Source organism: Macaca mulatta, chromosome 6 (assembly GCF_049350105.2).
Source record: "Macaca mulatta isolate MMU2019108-1 chromosome 6, T2T-MMU8v2.0, whole genome shotgun sequence".
Taxonomy (NCBI): Eukaryota; Metazoa; Chordata; class Mammalia; order Primates; family Cercopithecidae; genus Macaca; species Macaca mulatta.
Window position 1 is genome coordinate 163,449,055 of NC_133411.1, and position 24,629 is coordinate 163,473,683.

A 24,629-nucleotide genomic window follows, 5' to 3' on the forward strand; every position below is an offset into this window, starting at 1 on the left:
GATTCACAATGTCTAAAACAGGGCCTGGCAATAGTTACTCAATAACTACTGAATGAATGAATGAATGAATGAATGAATGAATGAATGAATGAAGAGATGAATAAATGAATGATTCAATGCATTTAACCCACCCACTCCTGGTGGATATGTCAGTTGCTTCTATTAATAATTTTTGGGCCGGGAGTGGTGGCTCACGCCTGTCATCCCAGCATTGGGAGGCCAAGATGGACAGATGACTTGATTTCAGGAATTTGAGACCAGCCTGGCCAACATGGTGAAACCCCATCTCTACTGAAAATAAAAACATCTCTACTGAAAATAAAAGCTAGACATGGTGGTGTAGGCCTGTCATCCCAGCTACTCAGGAGGCTGAGACAGGAGAATCACTTGAACCCAGGAGGCGGGGCTTTGCAGTGAGCCAAGATCACACCACTGTACTCCAGCCTGGGCAACAGAGCAAGACTCCATCTCAAAAAATAATAATACTAATACCTTTTCAAAAACACAAACACAGGTATCCCTGAATATGCCACTCTGTGTTCATTTTTGAGGAGCTATAACATGTGGGCCCCAAGGGGCATTGTTTGAAATCCTCTGGTTAGGCCAAAGCCTTCATTTCACAGGTGAGCACAGGGAGCCCAGGTGGTGCAAACATCTTGCCCCAAGGTCACCTAGCACATTAGGGACTGAATGAACGGGACTTTGGGGATAGTGTGAATTTCTCTTCTTTCATTCACCCTCTTAGTGCTTACATTTTCTCTCTCCCACCAACCTACTCCACCCCAAAACTCCAGCCTATGTACATCAGGAGGGGTGACTTTAGGGGCAGAAGTCTCATTCAGTTACAAAGAGAAGGAAGCTCCCACAGCATCAGGTGGCCAGGGTTTTAATCCCAGTGCCAAAGCATTTATTTTCCTCCCTAGGCTTTCATTTCCCTAACCTGTAAAATTGGCCTGATTAATCTTGCCTAACTCTTGAAGTGAGGACGACGAGAAAGAGTTTGTAAAATGGAGAACAGGGATAAAAATCTAAGAGAGGGCTAGTTCAGTTCCTGCCTAACACGGTGAAACCCCGTCTCTACTAAAAATATGAGAGAAAAAAAGTAGCCGGGCGAGGTGGCGGGCGCCTGTAGTCCCAGCTACTCAGGAGACTGAGGCAGGAGAATGGCACGAACCCGGAAGGCAGAGCTTGCAGTGAGCCGAGATCGTGCCACTGCCCTCCAGCCTGGGCGACAGAGCAAGACTCCGTCTAAAAAAAAAAAAAAAAGTAGAATTTTGAAAAAACAAATTTCAACTGGGCATGGTGGCTCACTCCTGTAATCCCAGTGCTTTGGGAAGCCAAGGCAGGTGGATTTCTCGAGCCCAGTTGGAGACCAGCCTAGGCAATATGGTGAAACCCTGTCTCTACAAAAAAAAAAAACAACACAAAAATTAGGCAGGCGTGGTATCCTGTGCCTGTAGTCCCAGCTACTCTGGAGGCTAACTAAGCTGGGAGGATAGCTTGAGCCTGAAGGGCAGGGCTGCAGTGAGCCATGATCATGCCACTGCACTCCAGCCTGGGCGAAAGAGCAAGACCCTGTCTCAAAACAAACCCAAAACAAAATTCAGGTTAAAAGATAAGATATGTTTCTACCTTTATAAAAAGGGAAAAAATATGTGTGTGTGTATATATACACACACACACACCCCCCCATATATACAATTATATATATAATTTATATTTGAATGTTTGTTTAAGTACAGAAAAAGTGATGGCAGTTACCAATTGCAGAGGAAGAAAGGGAAGGCTATTTTCTTTCTTTTTTTTTTTTTTTTTTTTGAGACAGAGTTTCATTCTGTCGCCCAGGCTGGAGTACAGTGGTGTAATCTCCGCTCACTGCAACCTCTGCCTCCCGGGTTCAAGCAATTCTCCCTGCCTCAGCCTCCTGAGTAGCTGGGATTACAGGCGCCTGCCACCACGCCCGGCTAATTTTTGTATTTTTTAGTACAGACGGCGTTTCGCCACATTGGCCAAGCTGGTCTTGAACTCCTGACCTCAGGTGATCTGCTGGCCTCAGCCTCCCAGAGAGCTGGGATTACAGTCGTGAGCCACCTGGCCCAGCCCCGGGAAGGCTATTTTCTAACATTTTCTTGTTACATTCGCTTTTGTTACATGCTTTGGTAAAAACTTGACAAAACAAAAGACATAATTATATATTAAGTATGTAACCTCAAAAACTCAAAAATAACAAGACAAATACTGCTCTAGGAAAAAAAAAAAAAAAAGCCAAGGCCACAAATAATCCATTTACAGAAGTAAAAATACAAATAGTGAAACAAAAAAAAGTAGTTAAATCTTAGAAGGATCAAATAGAAGCAAATTTAAAAAAATAAAATTCTCTTTTGCCTATCAAAGTGTAAGAAGTGATATGAAATAAAGGCCAGTGTTTTCACTTTGGGTACTGGTGACGGAGATTAGCTGGAAGGTGGGGACCCTGCGCCCCTCACAGTGATGACATGTCCTTCCTATGCTGCCCCCCAGCACTCTGATAGAGCCATCTCGAGGCCAACGAGAGATGACAGGTCAGTCTCCGCTTCCCTCGGCTTCCACCTCCTTCCCATTATAGAGACCAACTGTGGCGTCCTCTGGCCCACTGCCCCAGCCAGAAACACTCTACCCTCATCAGACCTAAATCCCCCTTCCTCTGATAAAAGAGCCCTGTATCCTGTGACACAACCAGAAATGATTGGTAAGGTGCCTGGTGCATGAAGACCATCTCCAAAGGAATCCTTCCCAAAGGAATTGATAGATTCAGAGCAGAGAATCCAGTCGCTGGGTCAGAGGTCATCTCTGTTAAGCCCCTGCCTCTAGGCAAAACCACCCCCAATGGCTTTATTTTGGTAGGTTTTTAGGAAAATACAATAGCACACTAGGAAAAGCCATTAGCAGTCATCCAGCCCCATAAGTTTATTTTACATAAGGGGAAACAGGAATAGGACAGCTATGAGAAACCCAAATCACACAGATGAAGCTGTATCTAGAAGCAAAGTCTCTTGACTCCCAGTCCAGTGCTCTTTCTGCTCAGACTCATTGAGACCACATCTTTTTTTGTTAGCTGGCTCTGTTCCCTTAATCCTTATATATCAAAATCTATCTCCCTGGTTGTGGCTAAAAATCTTGCTTGACCATTTGGGGAAGGAAGGGTTCCTGAGGTTTTATACATTCATAGTGTAGATCATATATTTAAAAGTAGAAAAGATATAGTTTTGATACAGTAATAACAAATCACTCTTTTTTTCAAACAGGATCTTGCTTTGTTGCCCAGGCTGAAGTGCAGGGGCTCAATCATAGCTTACTGCAGCCTCAACCTGCCAGGCTCTAGCAATACTCCTGTCCTCCTGCCTCAGCCTCCCAAGTAGCTGGGGTGACAGGTGCATGCCACCACATCTCTTTTTTTTTTTTTTTTTTTTTAATTTTTAGTAGAGATGAGGTCTCACTATTTTTCCCAAGCTGGTCGCAAACTCCTGGGCTCAAACAATCCTCCTGCCTCAACTTCCCAAAGTGCTGGAATAACAGGCATGAGCCACCACATCCGGCATAAATAGCATTAATTTTAAAATAGTAAATATCTGAGAGACCAAGACAGGAGGATCACTTGAGGCCAGGAGTTTGATATCAGCCTGGGCGACGTAGTGAAACTGACTCTACAAAAGAAAAAATAAACAAAAACAAAAACCTGGCGTGGTGGCCCACGCTTATAGTCCCAGCCACTTGCGAGGCTGAGGCAGGAGGATCGCTTGAGTCCAGGAGTTTGAGGTTACAGTGAGTTATAACTGTGCTCCAGCCTGGGCAACAGAGTGAGACTCTGTCTCAAAACAAAACAAAACAAAAATTTAAGTATCAATCAAGAAGTAATAAAATTAAAAATCATTTAAAATAATAAAAAATTGTTAACTAAAAAATTAAATTCTGTTGATTGTATCATAGTGTACAAATGCAAAACACAGGGGTCTGTTAATACGCTTGGCACACTGCCTTGTGTTTATTTTACCTGGCACAAACGCTTGACCAAGATCTGCTTAGAGGGAGACAAAGAAAGGGTGGAAGACACACTAGGCAGGAGTGGAATCTCTGTCTATCCCAGGAGTCACTCTGAGTACCTCCTGCCTGAAAATGTGTCTTGGTGTTAAGCAGATACTATTTTAAAATTCTTAAGAAAAGGCTATAAAATGGTGATTAAAAGCAGGCGTAGGCAAATGTTTTTGGTAAATAGCCAGAGAGCAAATATTTCCAACTTGTGAGTCACAGCGTCTGTTTGCAGTGACTCAGCTCTACTATTCTAGTTCAAAAGCAGTCAGGAACAATACATAAACAAATGAGCATGGCTGTTTTCAATAAAACTTTATTCACAAAAATAAGCTGTGGGCAGCATTTGGCCCACAGGCAATAATTTGCCAACACCTGGTTAAGAGTATGGGCTTGGGACTCCGACTTGAATTGGAATTCCAGTTCTTCACTTGTGAGACCCTGAGCAACTGGTATAATCATTCGAGACTCATCTGTAGAATGCAGATAATTATACCTGGTTATAGAGCAGCTACTCAGTGGGACATCACTCAGTTCAGGCACATTCTAAGTGCTCAGTAAGTGGGATTAGACAGATAAGCTACATCCCCCTTGGATGAAGGAGACCTGGGTTCTGATTCTTTTGTTTGTTTTTGAGATAGGGTCTCCTTCTGTCACCCAGGCTGGAGTGCAGTGGTGCAATCTCGGCTCACTGTAACCTCCGCCTTCCAGGCTCAAGCAATCCTCCCACCTCAGCCTCCTGAGCAGCTGGGACCACAGGTTTGTGGCACCACACGGAGCTAATTTTTGTATTTTTCTGGTAAAGACAGGGTTTTCCCATGTTGGCCAGGCTGGTCTTGAACTCCTGGACTCAAGTGATCTGCCCACCTCGTGGCCTCCCAAAGTGCTAGGATTACAGGCGTGAGCCACTATGCCCAATTGTGTTCTGATTCTAAATCGATTGTGGCTGCCAGCCATTTAACCTTGGGCAGGTAGGACGCATAACAGCTCCAAAACTCTGTTTCCTCCCCCTGTAAAATGGGAAGAGAAACTCTTTTGTTGCCAGGACCTTTATATGCATCATCTTACTTAACTCTCACAATAAATCTTGTAGTTGTTTCTATCCCTGTTTACAGAAGAGGAAACTAAGTCACAGAGAAGTGAAGGGTCATTTAGTTAGTAAGTGGTGAAAACCAGAAATTTACACAGGGACTTTTTGGCTTCAAAACTTATGATCTTTCCTTCCACTAAGTCATGCTGCCTCCTTAGAAAATGAGAAGAGCTGGCTGGGTGTAGTGGCTCATGCCTGTAATCCCAGCACTTTGGGAGATCGAGGCAGGCGGATCACCTGAGGTCGGAAGTTCAAGACTAGCCTGACAAACATGGAGAAACCCCATCTCTACTAAAAATACAAAATTAGCCAGGCATGGTGGTACATGCCTCTAATCCCAGCTACTTGGGAGGCTGAGGCAAGAGAATCACTTGAACCCCAGAGGCGGAGGTTGCGGTGAGCCGAGATTGCACCATTGCACTCCAGCCTGGGCAACAAGAGTAAAACTCTGTCTTAAAAAATAAAAAAAAAGAAAGAAAGAAAGAAAGAAAAGAAAATGAGAAGAGCAAGAGGCGTGGGGCTTCCTAAAGTACTCCAGTCCATACAACCATAAATTCCTGCATATCTATCTGGTACATGAATCTCCTCCCAACATCCCTGCACAGCCTCTACTTCCACACTCTGGAGAGATGGGCGGCACTGACTGTGATTAGGTTTGGACTGAATAGATCTCCACCCTGTCACTTCCACCCACGAATCCAAATGCTATTTGAGGACCCCTCCCAACCCTTTATCATCCTCATGGCACCTCCACCCAGGGGACAGAGCATGGAGCCCCCCTCCCCGCCCTTCCTGCTGCCCCACCCTGGGACTGTCTCGGTGTGTCTATAGTCCTGGAAGACTGTGGCGCCCAAAGCTGCGTTCCTGCCCAGCGGGCTTAGATGTTGCAAGGGTGAGTCAGCTCATGCCCATGATAACATCTGCACAGTCCGCCCGGGAGGCAGGTGCTTCTTGAATTGGCAGGATGGGTTTGGGACACAGAGGAGCCTATTCTGTCCCTGCTGAGCCTGCCCCTCAGGCAAGGAGTGGGGGTTGGGAGAACAACAGGAAGAAAGGCCCCCCAGCTCTCTGAGAACCTCCCGAGAAAGGAGTCTCTCCCTCTGACTCAAAGAAACCGAGTCTTTAGGAACCTGCCTGGAGAAGTGAGATAGGAAGTACTGGCCAGGAAGGGGACAAGGTTGTGAAAATGAGCTCTGTGTTTTCTGAGGCTGAGAGGCTGGGAAGGTCGGATCATACCAATGTGATCATTCAGAAGGCACTGGATCTTCCCAGCTGCTGGCAGGGGCAGGGGGATGGAGCCAGGATACCTGGGTTCCATTTCCAATTCTGTTGAAAAACTCCTGTGATACTGAACCAATCCTGTCTCCTCTCTGGGCCTCAGTCTTCCCATCTGCGGGATGACTGGGTGGCGCTCCTTAAGCCCCTCAGAGGGACGGTATGGCAGAGTGGCAGGAGCTCGGAGTTCTGGTCAGACAGCCCTGCATATGAATCCAGCTCTGCCTCTTCCTAGCTGTTTGTGCACAAGTTACTCAACTCCCTGAACCCTGGTTTTCTCATCTATAAAATGAGATAATGAGTGTTTCATGTGTCTGGTTCTAGTAGGTGCTCAATAAACAGTGCTTGGTCTGGTGGCTATCTAAGGGTTCACCCACCTCAACATCCCTATGAGTGACAGTGGGAGAGATTAGGTACGCGAGTGGGGTGGGGCAGCTGGTAAGACCCCGAATGACCCCCAGGCCAACTTTGACAGCACTGGAGCTCTGGCTGCCTCTGCTCTCTGTGCACTTCCTGCATGCTCCTCCCTCTCTCTCGCCTCTCAGGATCTCTCCCCAGTCCAGATGCCTTTTGTGCTCCATTGATTCAGTCCTGTTCACCCACTTAGGGCTCTGCTCCTGCCATCTCCCCTTGAGCCCTCTCTAACCTCTCCTACCTCTGCCATCCTACAGCCTCTCTTTCTGAAACACGTGCTTGGTGACAGCCACCTTATGTTTTGTATTATCTGGTGGGTAAAGCTGAGCTGCAGGCTGGGCCAGTTTACCCATTAGGCACAGTATCAAGGCCCACAATACATTTAGTAGTCCATAAAAATGGTTTAATGTTCCTATCTTTTTAAATCGGAAGAGAAAAAGGAACATAAGAATTCATATATAATAATGAATCCAATGTGGATTCACAACACAGTGGTAAATATTTTAAAATTCTTTCTAATCGAAGAAGGGACACATGAAGGCAAAGTGTCCAAGACCCATGAAAGTCACAATGTAGCCCCGACAACAGGGTTGTGTCTGTGCCCTGCTGCACCCCCAGGTCTGGCACACGTCTCGTCCCAGTACTGCTAGACCATATGCTCCATGGAGGCAGGGAAGGGTCATCATGCTCACCACCATACCCCCAGTGCCTAGCACATAGTAGGGGCTTGAAAAACCTATGTATGTCAAAGGAAAGGCAGTCAGAAGGCCTGCGTGTGGGTACCTGTAACATGCAGACAGGAGTTTCTCCTGTGGATCTTTGTTATATACCTAAGCAGAATGAAACCGAGTGCTTACAATGATAGACTCTTGGAAAGTGGGAGTTGGAAGGGATCATTCATTAATCCCACAAACATTTCTTGAACACCTATCAGCTGTGGTCAAGGGCTCTTATGGAGAGTCCTTAGAAGGACTTCAAAGGCTGGCATGGTGGCTCATGCCTGTAATCCCAACACTTTGGGAGGCCAAGGCTGGTAGATCACAAGCCCAGGAGTTTGAGACCAGCCTGGGCAACATGGAAAAACCCTGTCTCTATAAAAAATGAAGAATAAAAATGGGCAACTGGGAGCAGTGGCTCATGCCTGTAATCATAGCAATATGGGAAGCCGTGGCAGGCAGATCACTTGAGGTCAGGAGTTCAAGACCAGCCTGGCCAACATGGTGAAACCCCATCTTTAGTTTAAAAAAAAAAAAACTAGCTGGACGTGGTGGCGGACACCTGTAATCCCACCTTCTAGGGAGGCAGAGGCAGGAAAATCGCTTGAACTTGGGAGGCGGAGGTTACAGTGAGCCAAGATTGCACCATTGCATTCCAGCCTGAGCAACAAGAATGAAACTCTGTCTCAAAAAAAAAAAAAAAAAAAAAAAATTGACCTAGTGTAGTGGCTCATGCCTGCAATCCTAGCATGTTGGGAGGCTGAGGCGGGTGGATGATCTGAGGTCAAGAGTTCGAGACCAGCCTGGCCAACATGGTGAAACCTTGTCTCTACTCTAAAAATACAAAAATTAGCTGGGTGTGGTGGCAGACACCTGTAATCCCAGTCACTCTGGAGGCTGAGGCAGGAGAAATCGTGAACCCAGGAGGTGGAGGTTGCAGTAAGCTGAGATTGTGCCATTGCACTCCAGCCTGAGCAACAGAGCAAAAACTCTGTCTCAAAAAAAGAAAAAAAAAAAGAAAAATTAACATTAACCAGACTTGGTGGCATGCACCTGTAATCCCAGCTACTCAAGAGGCTGAGGTTGAGGCTGTAGTGAGCCATGATCATGCCACTGCACTCTAGCCTGGGCGACAGAGACAAACCCTGTCAAAAAAAAAAAAAAAAAGAAGAAGAAGAAGAACTTCAAGGCCAGGCATAGTGGCTCACGCCTGTAATCCCAACACTGGGAGGCTGAGGTGGGAGGATCGCTTGAAACCAGGAATTTGAGACCAGCTTGGGCAACATAGAGAGATCCCATGTCTGCTGAAAGAAAAAAAAAATTAGCCAAGCATGGTGGCACACGCCTGTGGTCCCAGCTACTTGGGAGGCTGAGGCAGGAGGATTGCTTACATCTAGGAGGTCAAGGCTGCAGTGAGCTGTGATTGCACCACTGCACTTCAGCCTTGGTGACAGAGTGAGACACTGTCTCAAAAAGAAAAAAAAAGAGGACTTCAAGGGTTCTAAGAACCCCTGAATGTGTAAGTAAAACTTGGAATCTGCACATGTAACCTGCGTTTTCTAGAGAGATATTCTGAGATCAGACATCAGATTGCCAAAGGCCAGTGTCCCCAGAATGTTAAAAGCTACTGGTTAGAACCCTCTACCCAACAGTTTCTTTTTACAGTTTGGGGAAAACTGAGGCCCAGAATAGGGAAATGACTTATTTAAGGTGGCACAACTAGTCAAGAGCAGCAGCGGCCTCCCCACACCTTGACATCCTCAAGAAAGGACTCCTCCTGGCTGGGCGGGGCGCAGTGGTTCACACCTGTAATCCCAGCACTTTGGGAGGCTGAGCCGGGTGGATCACAAGGTCAGGAGATCAATACTATCCTGGCTAACATGGTGAAACCCCATCTCTACTAAAAATACAAAAATTATCTGAGCGTAGTGGTGCGTGCCTGTAATCGCAGCTGCTAGGGAGGCTGAGGCAGGAGAATCACTTGAACCAGGGAGTTGGAGGTTGCAGTGAGCCGAGATCACACCACTGCACTCCAGCCTGACGACATAGCAAGACTCCATCTAAAAGAAGAAAGAAAGAGAGAGAGAGAGAGAGAGAGAGAGAGAAAGAAAGAAAGAAAGAAAGAAAGAAAGAAAGAAAGAAAGAAAGAAAGAGAGAAAAAGGAAGGAGAGAGAAAGAGAGAGAAAGAGGGAAAGAATGGAGAGAAAGAGAAGAAAAAGAAAGAAGGAAGGAAAGAAAGAAAGAGAAAGAGAGAAAGAAGAGAGAGAAAGAGAAGAAAAAGAAAGAAAGAAAGAAAGAAAGAAAGAAAGAAAGAAAGAAAGAAAGAAAGAGGGAAGGAAAGAAAGAAAGAAGGAAAGAAAGAAAGAAAAGAAAGAAAAGAAAGACACCTCCATTCATTGGCAGGGGGTGGCTGGAGAAGGGCCAGAAACCAGGGTGATTCTGTGGGTCTCTGGATTCCAAGGAACCCCTCCTCTGAACCCCTGACTCCCCCACCACACACATACACACACACACACACACATACACACACAGACACACACCGACGCCTTTCTCAACATCCCCCAGGTTCCCCCATTGGAGGCCTGGTGTTGGTTCAAGTCAAGTGGAGATAACCTCTCCCAGGGATGTGTAAACATCCAGTGGGCGTCCGGGGCAGAAGAATGTGGAAATGGAATTTTTTTTTCCCTCTGAGGGCTGCACATCTTCTGCCAGACTGTGTCAAAGTGGTAGTGGCCTGAGGTCCTTGGGGTCCCCATCTGTGTGTGCCCTGATGCTTTCTCACTGTGGATGACATCTCCAGCCTTAAAAAAAGGCTTCTGAAATGGCTGTGACCCCACTCTCTCTCAGCACACGCCTTTTCCTGAGCCACACACCTTCTGTGGCTTGCAGCCAGGGGTTGCCAGCTGGGGCTGGCCCTTCCTTCAGAAGGGTGTTAAAAGGGGTCGGGAGATTTTATGTGGAGACCAAGTGGTTTGAATTTAGGGGGAGGACACAAGGGAGCTCATTAGAAAGCCCAGTTGTGGTAAAGAGATATTTGTTTTATCCTACTTTTTAGAAAACCAGATCTTAGAAAAATAGCACTGAGCTTGAAATGAAGCAACACCTTTTTTTCTCCCTCAGCTACAATTTGTTTTCAGGTTTAAAAGAAGAAAAGCACCTCTTTTTTCAAAAATTTGGCCAAAAGAATCAAGCAGAAATGCACTAAAGTTCCATTCAAAACAGAAAACGCGACAGATGATCCTCCCGGCCACTCCTGGGGTTGTGGGTTTGCACATTCACCCTACATGCCCTCAGCCCTGAGCAGGTGAAAGGGAGGCAGACACCGAGTGGCTTAGAGGGTTGGTAGACCCGGGCTGTCCACCCTGCACTCAAAACAGTGTTGCAAACTGTTGCCAATGTTTGGAAAGAGAAAAAAAAAATGGATCCCACCCCCTATCTTTATTCTTCTTGCTCATTGCCCATTCTACTTAATCTAGAAGTACCAAGATGATTTTCATATATGTTTGAACGGGCCTGGAATTCACTTTTGGAATCAGAGACCGTGTCACTGAATTGCACAAAACTCTTGCATGGCCAGCGTGCATGGGCATGTGTGCACATGCACACACACACACACACACTCACTCAGCACTGCACAAATGCCACCTTTCTCACATGGCCCTCTCCTCAGCCCCCTACGCGGACTCTGCTTCTCTTCCTTGGGACTTGCAGAGAACTTGGCAGGTTCCTCTTTCCTGGAGCTGATTATGCTCGGCCTCACATCAGAACCACTTGTGCAAATGAAAATCCCCTCCAATCATCAGGAGAAAATTCAAAGTCCCCTTCACATGGACAACAAAGAATAATAGCATTAAAATGTCTTAGAGTCGGCCGGGTGTGGCGGCTCACGCCTATAATCCCAGCGCTTTGAGAGGCCAAGGCGGGCGGATCACAAGGTCAGGAGATTGAGACCATCCTGGCCAACATGGTGAAACTGCATCTCTACTGAAATACAAAAAATTAGCCGGGCATGGTGGCGCGGGCCTGTAGTCCCAGCTACTTGGGAGGCTAAGGCAGGGGAATCGCTTGAATCCAGGAGGCCAAGGTTGCAGTGAGCTGAGATCGCACCACTGCACTCCAGCCTGGCGACAGAGCAAGACTCCATCTCAAAAAAAAAAAAAAAAAAAAAAAAAAAAAAAAAAAGTCTTAGAGTCAGAGGCACTTATAGAACCTCTTCACGGGGTTATTGTGAAAATTAAGTGCCGTAGCTTGGCCCAGAATATAGTGAGCACTCATTGCAAATATTACCAGTATTTACTGCAATGCATTATGGCAGGAAAGGAAACGCTTAAGGCTGTCACTTTTCAGCCAAGCTCCTTCCTTCCCTGTAACAAAATTAAGACAGTAACATGTGGGGAGCCGTTGAGTCTGTGTGCCCAGGGACACACCTTTGAGGACCAACCAAGGAGCCAAGGACCATACATAGAACATGGAAACTGAAGTGATCATTATTCAGTTGTGAATTCAAGTAATATTTGATCGTCGTTGTTATGTTATTAGTTTTATGGTTGGATCCTAAGTCATTAACCTGTGGAGTTGTTGACTCCAAGCTGGAAAATATCTCAGAAGCTCAGCTTCCCACCTTCCTCAGGCATCTCCCTAATGGATGGCCATTCAGCTTTCTAACCCCTTCCACCATCGACACCCAGAGGAGTGAGAAGGTACATTCTGGTGTTGAGCTGAAATCTGTCTTCCTGCAACACCCACCCACTGGAGACCCACTTCTGTCCCTCAGGACTCCTCAGGTCTGCTGCTCCTCGTCAGAGGGGAGCCTTGAGTTCTGTGGAAATAGTTCTCCTGCCCCCACCTCCCAAACTGCAAGTCTTTTCAGGCCCGAAGGGAAAATGTTAGAAAAGGAAAGGAGACGCTCCCTCATCATTGTGGTTCAGGTGACTTCCCAGGACATGTGTGCATCCTATGTTTTCATTTGGCAAAAATAGCCTGAGTTGTCCCCAAGTCCTGAGTCTGTGGGCTCAAGTGTCATGTCTCTCTACGCATGTGGAAAGATGGAGTCACCCATGTCTCCTCTCCCTTTTGGCCAGTTCTCCCAAGGCATGTCCAGATGAGAGAAATCCCCATCTTAAAGAAGGGATGAGGACAGGATCCAAATGCGGTCAGGAGGACTGGGTTCCCCGTGGACAAGCTGTGACCTTAGGAAAGCTCCTCCCTATGACTCAGTTTCCCCATTTATTTAAAGGACTGAGTGATTCCTGAAGGCCTTTCTAGAGATAAAGTTAGGACAAAGAAAAGGGCTATGGTGTCTCTGGGCAGAGGTGCGTGATGCTGGGTTTCCATGGCAACCATGTTCTCCATCTCTAATGTTCTCCTACATCCGAGGGGAGTTGCTGCTCCTCCTGCCTGGATGGTTTTCCCTTGCTTTTCATAAGACTGACTCCTCTCCTCCTCTAGGCCTGAAGGTCTTTCGTGGCCACCTCCAAACAAGCTGGTCTCTCCTGCGCCCTACTGCTTTCCTCCCAGTGCTGGTGGCCTTCAGAGACTATCTTATTTCATTTGATGTGTTTGTAACATCTGTTCCCACTGGTAGGCACTCCATGAGGACAGGAGCCCTGTCTGCTTTATTTGCTGCTGCATCCCTTGCCCGCAGCACGAGGTCTGGCATGTGGTAGGCATTCAGTGCATGTTGAATGAATGAACGAACGAACGAACGAACGAACGAACGAACGAACGAACGAAGGAACGAACGAACGGAGTCGATGGACCTGGCTGGTGGTTTCCTGTGAGCCATGTCCCTCCCACCAGCCACTTCCTTCTCTTCCCTGCTTCTCTGCCTCCCTTCTCCCCTCTCCCTGCCCCTCCTTTGTTCAAATCTGTCATTTTTATTCCAGGTGTTTTATACCAGGTGTTTTACTCCTGTTCTTCTCTCTCTTCCTCTCTACCTGTCTGCTTCACAAGTACCCTTCAAGGTCAATGTGTGCCCCATCACCAGCACCTCCCTGAAGCCTAGAAGGATAGGTTCCGACCACAGGACCCTCTGCCCCTTCAAACATCTAAGCCTTATTCACCTGGTGCCCTGCCATTCACTGCAGACTTTTCTGGATGGTTTCTTGGCCACAATCTCTGGAAGGGGCAGAGCAGGCACACATAAAATGCGCCACTTCTGGCATACAGTGGTGCTAGACCCAAGTTACTGACAGGTAGCTGTAGATCGAAGTCTTCAACACTAAATTAGTGCAGTCTAAATACACTAAACCAGTGAGTGGGGAGGTGCATGCCAGTCCCCAACCCCAGGCCATTGAGCTTCCCTGCACTCCATGAACTCCAATTTGCTGTTGGTAGCTTTTCTTATGAAACCTATCTATTCAAACATAAACCAAAAGGAATAGTATGATGGACAGCTACATGCCCATTTCATGGCCTGGTATAATATCTTAGCCCTTCATTAACCATTGTTCTAATCTCCAGGATGAGTTTGTATGTCTGTTTTTTGTTTTCTGGGTTTTTTTTAGACAGAGTTTCACTCTTATTGCCCAGGCTGGAGGTTGCTCACTGCAACCTCTGCCTCCCAGGTTCAAACGATTCTCCTGCCTCAGTCTCCCAAGTAGCTGGGATTATAGGCATGTGCCACCACGCCTGGCTAATTTTGTATTTTTAGTAGAGACGGGGTTTCACCATGTTGGTCAGGCTGTTCCCAAACTCCTGACCTCAGGTGATCTGTGCCCCTCGGCCTCCCAAAGTGCTGGGATTACAGGTGTGAGCCACCACACCCGGCCATATCTGTTTCTTAGATCTCAGATTTGCAGGGTCAACTTAACTACCTCCTCTGTTCATGGCATATTACCACTGTCAGTCCACGCTGCCTGAAGCTTACAAATTTGTTTTCTCTCTTCCCATTTATCCTCATCACTCACTCCCCTACTCACATGGGACGCACACACATACAACACAACACATACACACACAACACACACATATACAAAGGCAAGTGTTATATTGGTTTAATGTACACCTTTTAAAAATGAAATATGCATCATCATTTTGTGTGTGTGTGTGTGTGTGTTTACTTTTTTTTTGAGACAGAGTTTCAGTCTTGTTGCCCAGGCTGGAGTGTAGTGGTGTGATCTCGGCTCACCGAAACCTCTGCCTCCTGGATTCAACTGATCCTCCTGCCTCAGCCTCCCAAGTAGCTGGGATTACAGGCATGCACCACCATGTCTGGCTAATTTTGTATTTTTAGTAGAGACGGGGTTTCACTATATTGGCTAGGCTGGTCTTGAACTCCTGACCTTGTGATCCATCCGCCTCGGCCTCCCAAAGTGCTAGGATTACAGGCGTGAGCCACCACGCCCAACCTGTTCTTACTTTAAGTTCTGGGATACATGTGCAGAATGTTTAAATTTGTTACATAGGTATACATGTGCCATGGTAGTTTGCTGCACCTATCAACCCAGCAACTAGGTTTTAAGCCCCAAATGCATTAGGTATTTGTCCTAATGCTCTCCCTCTCCTTGACCCCCACCCCCCAACAGGCCCTGGTATGTGATGTTCCCCTCCCTATGTCCATGTGTTCTCATTGTTCAACTCCCACTTATAAGTGAGAACATGCGGTGTTTGGTTTTCTGTTCCTGTGTTAGTTTGCTGAGAAGGATGACTTCCAGCTTCATCCATGTCCCTGCAAAGGACATGAACTCATTCTTTTTTATGGCTGCATGGTATTCCATGGTATATATGTGCCACATTTTCTTTATCCAGTCTATCATTGATGGACATTTGGGTTGGTTCCAACAAGTCTTTTGTGTGTGTGTGTTTTTTGTGTGGTAAAATATACATAACACAAAGTTTACCATTTTAACCATTTTTAAGGATGTTATTCAGTGACATTAAGTACATTCATGATGTTGTGTAACCATTACCACTATCTGGCTCCAAAACTTTTTCATCACCCCAAACAGAAACTGTGTACCATGAAGCAATAGCTCCCCATTTCCCCCACCCTTGATCCCCAGTAACCATCATTCTACTTTCTGTCTCTATGAATTTGCCTATTCTAGATACCACATATAAGTGGAGTCATACAATATGTGTCGTTTTGTGTCTGGTTTATTTCATTTAGTGTAATGTTTTTGAGGTTAATCCATATTGTAGCATGTATCAGAAGGTCATTCCTCTTTAAGGCTGTATAATATTTCATTGTATGTACAGTAGTGTCCCCTTATCTGCATTTTACTTTCTGTGGTTTAGATTATTGGCAGTCAACTACAGTTGGAAAGAATTACGTGGAAAACTCCAGAAATAAAAAATTCATAAGTTTTAAGTTGCATGCCATTCTCAGTAGCGTGATGAAATCTCACGATGTCCCACTTCATCCTAGCCAGGACAATGAGTCATCTCTTAGTACAGCCTGTGCCTGCTGTACATGTACGCATAAGGAAAAAAATCCAGCATATATAGGGCTCAGTACTATCTGAGTTTCAGGCATCCACTGGGGGTCTTGGAATGTATCCCTTGAGGATTAGGGTGTATTACTGTATATGCCACATTTTGTGTATCTATTAATCTGCTGACGGACACTTGGATGGTTTCTATATTTTAGCTATGGTGAATATGAACACTGTTGCTATCAACAGTGTTGTACAAGTATCTGTTGAGTCTCTGTTTTCAATTATTTTGGGTGTATACCTAGGAGTGGGATTGTTGTATCATATTGTAACTCTATGTTTAACTTTCTGAGGAACTGCCAAAGGATTTTTCACAACAGCTGCACCCTTTCACATTCCCACTAGCAATGCCCAAGGGTTCCAATTTCTCCACATCTTTGCCAACACTTGTTATTTTCCATTTTCTGGTTTTTGTTTTTTTAATAATACCCATCCAAGTGGATATGAAGTGATATCTCATTGTACTTTTGACTGGCATTTCCCTAGTGACTGATGATGTTGAGTATCTTTTCATGTGCTTACTGGCCATTTAGGTGTCATCTTCAGAGATATGTCTATTCAAGCCCTTTGCCCCTACTCTTTTTTCTTTTTTTAAGACAGGGTCTTGATCTGTTGCCCAGGCTGGAGTGCAGTGGCTAGATCATAGTTTATTGTAACCTCAAACTCCTGCACTCAAGCAGTTCTCCCACCTCAGCCTTCTCAGTTGCTAGGACTATTGGCGCATGTCACCACAACTGCCTAATTTTTTTCAATTTTTTTTTTTTTTAAGAGATGGAGTCTATGCCAGGCATGGTGGCTCATGCCTGTAATCCCAGCACTTTGGGAGGCCGAGGCGGGCAGATCATCTGAGGTTGGGAGTTGGAGACCAGCCTGATCAATATAGTGAAACCACGTTTCTACTAAAAATACAAAAATTAGCTGGTCTGTGGTGTCACGTGCATGTAATTCCAGCTACTCACAAGGCTGAGGCGGGAGAATCACTTGAATCTGGGAGGCAGAGGTTGCAATGAGCCGAGATCGTGCCACTGCATTCTAGCCTGGGCAACAGAGGGAAACCCTGTCTCAAAAAGAAAAAAAAAAAGAGAGAGTGAGTTGGAATCTCACTGTGTTGCTTAGGTTGGTCTCAAACTCCTGGCCTCAAGTGATCCTCCTACCTCAACCTCCCATAGTGCTAGGATTCCAGGCACGAGCCACCACACCCAGCACCCCATTTTTTAATCGGGTTGTTTGGTTGTTTGTTGTCGAATTGCAGGTGTTCTTTGTATATTCTGGATGTTACTCCCTTATCAGATATATGATTTGCAAATATTTTCTTCTATCCTGTGAGTTTTACTCCTTTGATGGTAAGAGAAAACCTTCAATGCACAAAAGTTTTTAATTTTGTGATAAAATCCAGTTTGTTTCTGGCATGTGTGGCCTGTGCTTTTGGTGTCCCATTTAAGAAATTAAGGTCAGGCATGGTGGCTTATGCCTGTAATCCCAGCACTTTTGGTGGCCAAGGTGGATCAGTCATCTGAGGTTGGGAGTTCGAGACCAGGCTGACCAACATGGAGAAACACCATCTCTACTAAAAATACAAAAATTAGCTGGGCATGGTGGCGCATGCCTGTGATCCCAGCTACTCGGGAGGCTGAGGCAGGAGAATCACTTGAACCCAGGAGGCAGAGGTTGCAGTGAGCCAAGATCTTGCCATTGCACTCCAGCCTGGGCAACAAGAGTGAAACTCCACCCAAAAAGAAAAGAAAGGCCGGGCACAGTGGCTCATGCCTGTAATCCCAGCACTTTGGGAGGCCGAGGCGGGCAGATCAAGAGGTCAGGAGATCGAGACCATCCTGGCTAACACGGTGAAACCCTGTCTCACTAAAAATGCAAAAAATAAGCCGGGGGTGGCGGCGGGCACCTGTAGTCCCAGCTACTCCGGAGGCTGAGGCAGGAGAATGGCGTGAAACCGGGAGGTGGAGCTTGCAGTGAGCCGAGATCACGCCACTGCACTCCAGCCTGGGTGACTGAGCGAGACTCCGTCTCCAAAAAAAAAAAAAAAGAGAGAAAAAAGGAAAAAAAAAAAAAGAAATCAACACCAAATCCAAGCTCATGAAGATTTCCCCCCATATTTTCTTCTAAGCTTGGTATAGTTTTAGCTATTAAGTTTAGGTCTTTGATCTATTTTGAGTTAATTTTTGTGTATAGTGTAAGGTAAGGGTCCAGCTTCATTCTTTTGCATGTGGATGTCCTGTTTTCCCAGTACCATTTGTTGAAAAAACTGTTCTTTTCCCATTGAATGGTCTTGGTGCCTTTGTCAAAAATCAGTTGGCCATATATGTAAGGGTTTATTTCTAGGCCCTCTATTCTATTCCATTGGTCCATACATCTACATTTATGCCAATATGATATTGGATTTTGTTTGTTTGTTTGTTTTTGTTAGTAGAGACAAGGTCTCGATACATTGCCCAGACTGGTCTCAAACTCCCGAGTTGAACTTGCCTCAGCCTATCAAAGTGCTGGGATTACAGGTGTGAGCCACCATGCCCAGCCAATATCATACTGTTTTGATTAGTATGGCTCTGTAGTATGTTTTGAAATCAGGAAGTGTCAGCCAGGCACAGTGGCTTACACCTGAAATCCTAGCACTTTGGGAGGCTGAGGTAGGTTGAGCTCAAGAGTTCCAAACTAGCCTGGGCAACATACTGAGACCTTGTCTCTGCAAAAAAAATTTAAAGACAGAAAAGCTAGCCAAGCATGGTGGCTCATGCCTATAGTCCCAGCTACTCTACAGAAAAATTAGCTGGGCATGGTGGCATGCACCTATGGTCCCGGCTACTTGGGAGGCTGCAGTGGGAGGATGGCTTGCATCTGGGAGGTTGAGGGTGCAATGAGCCATGTTCAAGCCACTGCACTCCAGCTTGAGCAACAGAACAAGACCCTGCCTCAAAAAAAAAAAAAAAAAAAAAAAAAAAAAAAAATTCATACAATTTTAGGATGGGCTTTTCTATTTCTGCAAAAATGTTTTTGAGATTTTGATAGGGATTGCGTTGAATCTATGTGTAAGCATGTATTTTTAAGTCATGTGATTGCTACTGTGTCATTGCTGTATCTCTTCACTCTACTTTAAAGATACATTTATGGTACCGTATGAAGTTAGTCTGTCATACTTAACTTCTGTAGAATCCTCCATGGTTACCCATCTTTTGCCTCAGTGAGAGGCACTAAGTTTCCTTCTAATTCCCTATGACCACCATAAAGCTGCAACACATACCCTAGGCAGTCCCCATCATGTGAGAATCTCTGGCATAGCCCAGTGTGGTCTGATAATAATGCAATTATTACTGCACTATTCCACGCATGCAATAATTATGAATAACTAATACTTCTGGACTCCTTCCTAGGGGCCGGGTGCTGTGTAAGCATTCTATATGCATTCTCTCATTCCATTATTACGGTAACAACTCTGTGAAAACTGTACTATTGTTGCCATTTTAGACATGGGGGAACTAAGGCTCAGAGAATCATAGGAAATATCTGAGCCAGAATTTGAAATAAGGGCAGCGTTCCAGGCCTGTCCCTCCACCAAGGCTAGTCTCCAGTTCCTTTGGCTTCCCCACATGCTCACAGTATGTCAGCTGATCAATGAACACCTGGCCCTGAGGGGTTTGGAGCCCAGAGAGGGAAAGGGAGCCATCCAACAGCAGCAGTACAGCTGAGGGAGTAGAGTGGGGCCTGGCATCCAGGCAGCATGACCCCTGCCCATGAGGATGCTCCGGCTAGCGGTCAGGAGGAGCAGGGTCACTCATGCACACCCCCTGTGGTGAAAGGCCTTGCTGGCAGCCCATAAATCTGGCTGGGCCCTGCTGATCCTGTTTACCAGATTAGTGGACTGGGTGTCTCCGTATAAATCACCCAGGGTGATTTACAGGGAGGCCCTGGAAATTTCGAAGTCCGGACTGACTCAGGCCCCCAGGGAGGGGCAGATAAGGGCCGCCCGAGCTCACTCAGCATCTCCCGACCCAGTGAAGGCTGATGGTGGGGACCCTCCTGCTCCACCCGCCCCCACTGGGTGAGTCCCTCTACATTCCTGTTTAAAGTTGATCCTCTTCTTGAGGGTTCCTGGCATAGTTTAAAAGTTCCCAAGGCAGGCCAGGTGCAGTGGTTCACACCGGTAATCCCAGCACTTTGGGAGGCTGAGGCGGGCAGATCACTTGAGGCTGGGAGTTCGAGATTTGCCTGGACAACATGGTGAAACCCCATCTCTGCTAAAAATACAAAAATTAGCCAGGTGTGGTGGTGCATGCCTGTAATCCTAGTTACTTGGGAGGTTGAGGCATAAGAATCACTTGAAACCAGGAGGCAGAAATGGCAGTGAGATCATGCCACAGCACTCCAGATTGGGGCAGCAAAGCAAGACTCTGTCTCAAAAAAAAAAAAAAAAAAAAAAGTTCTGGCAATTTTAGGAACAGCCAGTATCAAATAATGTACAGCAGGAATGATAGGCCAGCCTCCATAGCTCACACCTATAATCCCAGCACTTTGGGAGGCCAAGGCAGGAAGATTATTTGAGGCCAGGGGTTTGAGACCAGCCTGGGCAATAAGCAAGACCCTGCCTCTGTAAAAAATAAGAAAGGAAAAGAAAAAGAATGTAAAACTGGATAGGCAAATTGTGAAAAAACAATAAAGGTAAATTGTGAGATAGATAAGGTTGCAATCTTCTTTTTTTTTTGACACGGAGTCTCACTCTGTCACCCAGGCTGGAATACAGTGGCGCGATCTTGGCTCGCTGCAACCTCTGCCTCCTGGGTTCAAGCAATCCTCTTGCCTCAGCCTCCTGAGTAGCTGGGATTACAGGCGTGTGCCACCACGCTCAGCTAACTTTTTTGTATTTTTAGTACAGATGGGGTTTTACCATGTTGGCCAGGCTGGTCTCAAACTCCTGACTTTGTGATCTGCCTGCCTTGGCCTCCTAAAGTGCTGGGATTGCAGGCATGAGCCACCGTGCCCTGCCGAAGTTGCAATCTTTATGCAATAAAATGAATAGCTAACTTTTATGGGTTGCTTACCATGTGCTATCCATCAAGCTACCTTTTTTGACATGAATCATTGTTTAACTTCACAATAAACCTATGAGATAGGTACTATGATTACCCCCATTTTATACACAAAACCACCAAAACATAGAGAGGCTAATTGACTTGACCAGGGACAAGGTCACCAAACTTGAGTCCCAGTAGTGAAGGTGAGATTCAAACCAGACAGTCTGCCCGTCAGAGCCATGAACTTACCCACTTCAGTGTCCAGCATTCCTCCTGCTTATCGCTCACTTGTTGACACAGGATTACGAGGGTAGAAGATGGCTAAGGCAGTAAGTGGTACAGTGTTTAAGAGATGGCATTTGCAGTTGGAAAGCCTAGGATGTAGGTCCCAGCTCTGCCACTTACTAGCTTGTGATACGGGCAAATCACTTAATTATCTGTGCCTTGGTTTCCTCATCTGTAAAATGGGGATAATTAATAATAGCACCTCCCTAGTAGGAAAGCTCGTCCCTTTCTGTGTATTTTGACTAATAAATAAGATAATGTATTTAAAATGTGTTCAGCACAATATCAAGCATGTAGTTATGAACACCAAATATGTGGTAGCCTATTATTATTTATTTTAATTCTGACCTTAAGAAACTCCTGAGCCAGTGGTGGAGACTCAGATTTACACAAGGAACTCCAAACAAGATGGAATACAATACTGCAGAATAGAGGTCCAAGCTAGAAGGGGTAGTGAACTCTAAGAGGAAGGACCATAAAAGTTCCATGGAGCAGTGGCTGGGACCTGAGCTATGAAACCTGAGCGAGATTTCCTAAAACCACGAAAAAGGGGAAATACTGAGAGCACTTTCTTATCAAAAATACATGGCAAGTGATGGAGTACACACTATCAACTGCCAGGCCATACACTGTTTGCACCTGTCGACATCTCCCCTTTGGCTGTGATATTCCTATCAGTGGAGATGGTATCTAGTTCTTCACAACATTTCTTCCATGCCTCCCCATGACTGAATCATAACAGATCCCCAGTACATGTTGGATGGAGGGATGGATACATGGATGGATGGATGGATGGGGGGGAGGATGGGGGGATGAAGAGGTGAGTGGATGGGTGGATGAATGAATGGATGGATGATAGCTGGATAGATGGGTGGGTGGGTGGATGATGGCTGGATAGATGGGTGGATGGAGGGATGGATGGATGAACAGTTAGATGAGTAGATGGATGAATAAATGGATGGATGGACAGGTATACGAAGTAGATGGACAGGATAATAAGTGGATGTTTGTTGGATGGATGGATGGATGGATGGATGGATGGATGGATGGAAGTTTGGGTGGATGGGTGGATGGAAGGATGAGTGGGTAGATGAGCTCAAGTGGATGGATATATGGATGGGTGGGGTAAGTGATGAGAATGTGACTGGAAGTCAGGTGCATGCATGGTGGCTGCCTACTGAGTTCCCACCTCAGGGCCATTGTCTTTAGGGTTATTCTCCAAAATATTCCCTTGCCTTGGCTTAACTCCCTTATTTCATGTAAGGCTGCAGTTAAATGTCACTTCCGCAAGGAAGCCTTCCCTGATCACTCAATCTAAAACAGAACCCGCTTTGACTTTGTACCCCTCTATGTTTCTAGCAGTGTTTAATCCTTCTTAGCATAGCAGATATTTGCTTGTTTGTTCTCTCCCATCAAATGTAAGCTCCATGGTGGCAGATGCTTTCTCTGTTTTGCTCACTTCTCTATCACCAACACCTAATACAGAGCTTGGCACAGAGAAGGTCTTTAATGAACATTTGTCAGATGAGCTGAAGGATATAATAAGCAGCTAGGAAGGAAGAGTGAGGTCTGATCTTGGAAATCTCTGAAATCTCAGCAAAAATGGAAAAAGTGCTCTATTAATGATAGTGCTGATGTTTTCTCTCATTTGTTCCACAATTTACACATCACAAAGGACTCTGTCATTCATTATCCCATCTGCACACATTTGAAGTAGGCAGGAAAGACAGTTGAGTCATTTTTAAATTTTTCACAATAGTGATATTTTATTGTTCGTCCTGATGTGTTGCAAAATTTCCACTTGATACTGGAAGGGTAAAATTTGGCTGGGCGCGGTGGTTCATGCCTGTAATCACAGCAGTTTGGGAGGCTGAGGCAGGCAGATCACAAGATCAGAAGTTCGAGACCAGCCTGGCCAAAATAGTGAAACCCTGTCTCTACTAAAAATACAAAAATTGGCCGGGCGCGGTGGCTCAAGCCTGTAATCCCAGCACTTTGGGAGGCCGAGACGGGTGGATCACGAGGTCAGGAGATCGAGACCATCCTGGCTAACACGGTGAAATCCCGTCTCTACTGAAAAATACAAAAAACTAGCCGGGCGAGGTGGCGGGCGCCTGTAGTCCCAGCTACTCGGGAGGCTGAGGCAGGAGAATGGCGTGAACCCGGGAGGCGGAGCTTGCAGTGAGCTGAGATCCGGCCACTGCACTCCAGCCTGGGCGACAGAGCGAGACTCCGTCTCAAAAAAAAAAAAAAAAAAAAAAAAAAATACAAAAATTAGCTGGATGTGGTGGCACGCACCTGTAGTCTCAGCTACTCAGGAGGCTGAGGCAGGAGAACTGCTCAAACCCAGGAGGTTGCAGTGAGCCAAGACGGTGCCATTGCACTCCAGCCTGGTTGACAGAGCAAGACCCTGTCTCAAAAAAAAAAAAAAAATACATATATCTATAGTGAAATTCTTTCCATGAGCCTCCCACCCTTCTTTTTGCCTTGAGATATTCACTATGGAGAGCTGAGGGCTACAGTTACAATCCTCACTTTAATGTGTGGGGAAACTGAGACTCAGATAAGCTAAGAGACTTGCCCAGAGTCACACAGCTACTCAACAGCAGAGCCAGATGTATTTGTTTATTCCACCTCGGGTATCTTTTTTTTTTTTTTTTTTTTTTTGGTAGAGACAGTCTCATTGTGTTGCCCCGGCTGGTCTAGAACTCCTGAACTCAAGCAATCTTCCTGCCTTGGCCTCCCAAATTGCTGGGATTACAGGTGTGAGCCACCATGCCTGGCCCACCTCAGGTATCTATTAAGCACCAATTACACAGCCCATGAGATATTATTTCTTGGACCCCCAGTTTCCCTTAGCCCAGGGCAATCCCAGGCAGAACTAAGTAGGGTGGGTTTAAGAGGGACTCAGTTTTCTCCCAGCACAACCAGCAGAGATGCTTTTCTTGCTAATCCCCAGTCTTGGATGAGCCCACTCAGCCCCACATGGCTCCTGGGCAGCCAAGATGGGGAAGGATGCCAATCTGGGCTGACTGGAAATATTCTGAGCACCTCTGCTGGTGCTCTCAGCTGCCTAAACATCCTTTCTCCCCTCTCTTGTTGATCAGCTACTCACTGTGTGCCAGGCACCTGCCATGCAGTATCTTCCCTAGCACTCGCAATAATGACCTATTTATTTATTTATTTTTATTTTTATTTTTATTTATTTATTTTTTTATTTTTTTTTGAGACAGAGTCTCGCCCTGTCGCCCAGGCTGGAATGTGGTGGCGCCATCTCGGCTCACTGCAAGCTCCGCCTCCCGGGTTCACGCCATTCTCTTGCCTCAGC